The 5,000-nt window shown below is 42.2% G+C and overlaps 1 protein-coding gene across 1 annotated transcript in view; it reads right to left on the bottom strand.

Annotated features, from left to right (window-relative positions):
* Window positions 1-5,000, bottom strand: part of acap3b (ArfGAP with coiled-coil, ankyrin repeat and PH domains 3b) — an 87,674-nt gene that overhangs the window by 40,009 nt on the left and 42,665 nt on the right. The window lies entirely within an intron of this gene.

Genomic DNA, 5,000 nt, shown 5'->3' with positions numbered 1-5,000 from the left:
TGCAATGAAAACAAACACACACACACACACACACACACACACACACACACACACACACACACACACACACACACACACAGACTAACACACACACACCAACCATTGCTGCTGTATGCTTTTGAGAGTTTCCAAATAATGACCCTGGGGGATGAGCGTTAACGTCAACGTAAACATGCCACTGCAGTTTACTGTGCTCCTGTGGTAAAGGCTAATGTAGGCAGACACACACACACACACACAGACCACAGCTAACGTCACACACATCTCTTTATTGCTCCTTCACACACACACATACACACACACACACACACACACACACACATACACACAGAAATGACAAAAAACGGCACACACTTCTCACTGTGAGGATTCCCATCATGGGAGGTGGAAGCTGTTAAACTGGGCTGTTAAACATTTGAAATATTTGATTCTGTTCTTAGTGTTTTTTACACAGTGCTAAAGTGCCAACTGTAAAGACTCTAAAGGCTTATCCTCTCAGGAAACACGCAACGCAGTTGCTACAGGATGAGAGATCAGTTATATAGAGACCCGGATTATAGAGGGGCTCTCTTTACCATAACATATTTAGTGCAGACTATAAACCATGTGCACATTAAAGATACCTCCCTCAGACACACACACACACACACACACACACACACATACACACACATACACAGATATACACACAGGTACAGGCACATGTATGAAGCTTGGTCACGTTTAGATGATTTGCTGTGCCAAATCCCTGTGTGATTGTGTAGTGTAGTGTGTGTGTGTGTGTGTGTGTGTGTGTGTGTGTGTGTGTGTGTGTGTGTGTGTGTGTGTGTGTGTGTGTGTGTGTGTAGTGTGTGTGTGTGTGTGTGTGTAGTGTGTGTGTGTGTGAATGTGAGCTCCACGTGCAGGGCTGCAATGGCATACATTTCTGCGTTGTGTAAAAGATTCATGCGTGCAGACTAGCGCTCAGCACAGTATACGCTCCCATGTGCTCCAGCACCATGCATAATCTATTATCCTGCCTGAGTAGAGTGGGACACACACATACACTACACTACACTACACGCACACACTCACACATACACTACACACACACACACACACACACACACACACACACACACACACACACTACACCACTACACACACACACACACACTACACATGCACACTACACACACACACACACACACACACACACACACACTACACCACTACACACACACACACACACACACACACACACACACACACACACACACACACACTACACATGCACACTACACACACACACACACACACACACACACACACACACACACACTACACATGCACACTACACACACACACACACATTGTGTGTGTGTGTGTGTCCTCCATATTGCTGTTCCCCTGTCCTACTGCAGAGAACAGCTGAGAGTGAAGTACAGCCCGGATCAGGCAGATGAAGGATAGAACTGGCCCCGGTTGGTAGGGATAATTTCCCCACACACACCCACATTGCTTTCTAGTTGGCTACTCCCACCCCACACACACAAACACACACACACTGCACATACACACTCCCACAGATTACTGATTGGTTTCACTATCACGTGTTTCTTCTTTTGCAAACATATGGATGCACTTGCATTTGGATGCACATGTGGTCTAAGCAATAGACACATACACACAAACACACACACACACACACACACCCACACACACACATGGGTATGGATACACATGTTGTCTCAGCAATAGACACATAAACAAACAAACACACACACACACACACACACACACACACACACACACAAACACACATGGGTATGGACACACATGTGATCTCAACAATAGACACATACACACACACACACACACAGACACACACACACGGGTATGGATACACATGTGGTCTCAGTAATACAAAATGGGCCTTAATGGCGTCCAGCAGCAGCAGCAAGGTCAGGTCCAAATCACTTGACCAGTCAGAACCTATCACAGGGCTCCTTTGGGGTTCAACAGCCGAGAGCGTATGAGCAGAGGCATCACAGAGGAATTATGGGATGTGACGTGACAATTTAACCCATTCACTCCTAAAATGCCTGCTAAAAACGCCTATAGAATCCTATGACATTCTAGACTAAATAACCTTATTTCCTGAGGGTTTTTTGAAAAAATACTAAGAATTGTCAAAGTCTACCAAAACCTTACAGTTTTTTTCAGTCGCTAACAAGCGTTTGTCTAACCAGTTGACACATTTTCAAAACTCTAAACACAATTAGCACAGCATCGGTCTTTTGTGGCCATACCATTCACACATTTCATGTCGTTTTCACCCAATATGCAGTAAGTGAACACATTTCCACAATGCTTACATTTTCTTAACAAACAAGCTATACTTCCCAACAAAACTATGGATTGTTTTAGTAGTATTTATGAATGTTAACACACAACATCCCACAATGGCAAACACAATATTCCAAACCGTAGATACAGTATAAAAAACCTCTGCTTCTGCTACCAAACATTTTTTTATCCCAGGTGCATCGCCTTTGATAATATCCGATGCGATGTTGATGAAAACATGTGGCCTAACTCTGAAGATCGCAGAGATTAGATACAGTAGTTGTGCTTTTTGCTGTTGTTTTTTGTTCAGAATGCTCTTGTGTGTTTCATGGATATTTTGTTCACTGTAAGCAATACTGTAAAACTTTTTCTGTTCTATCGTACTGTAAACAGTATTTCTACTGTACCTCCTGTAACAGTAAAGGGAAAAAAAACGATTTGTTTTTCACTGGAATGCTTTTGAATGTGAACATTACATGTGGACATACAGTTCCCAACCAAGAAATTTAGTGTAAAAACGGTGGATTGCATGTTTTGCATGCAAATACCTGTAAAACTGAAACATAAAAGTCTATGCAGTTTTTGTAATGTCAACAATAGCCAGTATTTTGAAACCTGGTGTACTTTGATTGACTGCATGTACCTTGTGAAGTGAAAACAAGTGTTATTCTATGACAGAATAATTTCATTTTGTGTCTGATTTCCAGTGTTTTGGTAAAGTTAGTGTGTGCAGAGAAAGATGTGTTAGTATATGTTTAACAAAATGTGTTTTTGAGAAGAAAATTATCCATTTGGCCAATTGTGTTTTGTAGGTGTGAGTCTGTGTTAAGAGTTTAGAAAAAGTATCTGAAGTATGGTTAAGCGCTTGTTAGCGATTGAAAAAAACTGTAATATCTAAGCCTCTGTACACCTAGAAACATGAAATAAAAAGCATGCTGCGCTACGCAGCAACCAGCGGTAGATTCAATGTTGCGCTATGCAGCAACCAACGAGAGATAGAATGTTGCATCGTGCAGCATCCAGCACGAATGGGCTAGACAGACATGGCAGAGAAGCATCTCTTATTCATTAAATGACTCCACATTGTTACGTCTGCATTTTCCCAACGGGACATACAGCACAGTGCACACATACATGCTTTACGATGTCATCGCACACAACATACACACTCATACACACACACACGAGCCACAGGTCAAAAGGTCTCTTCCCTGACCCTGACCCAGTGCAGGAGTTGCTGTGACGTCTATTTGAATCCTGTCACTGTCTCAGTACTGCCACAGCAGTTCAACAGGCCTGTGGTGGTTTAGAGGTGAAAGCCTCTATCTCAGTACTGCAGTATCTCAGGAGTCTTCATATGTGCTGTTGATTTATGTTTATTAAGCAAGAGCTATAATGTATTCTCTATAATATTCTCTATGTATAGTAATGCTAAACAGAGAAAACACACACTAATGGATATGGATATGGATTCCGTCTGTCTCGTAATGGAAAATATATTGATCAAATTGACATACTTACACTTTGTTGAAGTCGGTTACTGTTTTATGGCATACCTAACTATTGACTAGGGATAGACAGTAACTAAGTAAATTGACTTGATTACTTAATTATTTATTTTGAGTATCTTGTGACTTTTACTCCACTACACTTTTTAATGCAATAAAGTGTCAGGAAATATTAAAGTTCAAAGTGCTTTCTTTATTTATTCAATCATTTCATTTAACTTTTTTTTCAAATAACATTATTTATCAGAAATTTATCACCGGACATTCAGCACAAAGCCAGATGTCTTTAAACGTTAAATAAACCACTCATAACTGAGACATCCTGTTTTGTATTCGGCTGTGAAAATAGACAGATTCTCTCTCTCTCTCTCTCTCTCTCTCTCTCTCTCTCTCTCACTCTCTCTGCGGACATGCCCCAGTGCTGGGATAACATCTCTATAGCCACTGCTGTCATCCTGCTAAGTGTAATTGCATTGCTTGTAAATCCTTTTGGGGCCCGTTGCTGTTAAGCCACGACCAATTACCCTGATGTAGAGAGGAGGGCAGGCAGCTGAGTGAGTGAATGTGTGTGTGTGTGAGTGAGTGTGTGTGTGAGTGAGTAAGTGAGTGAGTGTGTGTGTGCGTGACTGCATGACTGTGGAACTGCCATGATAGTGTTGACTTGCGTGACTGGAGAGATGACCCTCTCAGACATAAATAACAACACAGGGCAGCTGGGTCACACTCTCTCTATATCACTCTCTCTCTCTCTCTTTCTCTCTCTCTCTCTCTCTCTATATATATATATATATATCACGCTCTTTCTCTCTCACTCTATCTCTCTACTGCTTTCTCTCTCTCACTCTATGGGCTCTATCTTCCGTCCCGGCGCAATTGACTTTGTATACTCGCGCGTTTGTCTTTCCTATTTTGCAGTCAGCGCATATTGGAATTTTCCCTCCACAGATACATGCCTGTAAATTAGGGAATTCGATTGCGCCCACGGGGGCGGTTCAGCGAAAAGACGGGGCGTGTTCCGGCGCAAACGTTCACTGTTGATATTTTGCAGTTTCAGAAAACAATTCCGCCACAGACCAGGAACTCCCTGGTCTAAAGTCTGTGGCGAAAATGCAGATGCTATTTTAAGGGCGCATGCATGACCACAGGCCTGCATGAATGAATGCG

The sequence above is a fragment of the Alosa pseudoharengus genome, unplaced genomic scaffold (genome assembly GCF_046254945.1).
Source record: "Alosa pseudoharengus isolate Yale_2024_CS ecotype anadromous, Long Island Sound unplaced genomic scaffold, YU_APseudo_1.1 YU_APseudo_1.1_scf_5, whole genome shotgun sequence".
NCBI classification, from domain to species: Eukaryota; Metazoa; Chordata; class Actinopteri; order Clupeiformes; family Clupeidae; genus Alosa; species Alosa pseudoharengus.
The sequence above is the reverse complement of the archived record's forward strand: the minus strand, read 5'-3'. Positions and strand labels throughout refer to the sequence as shown.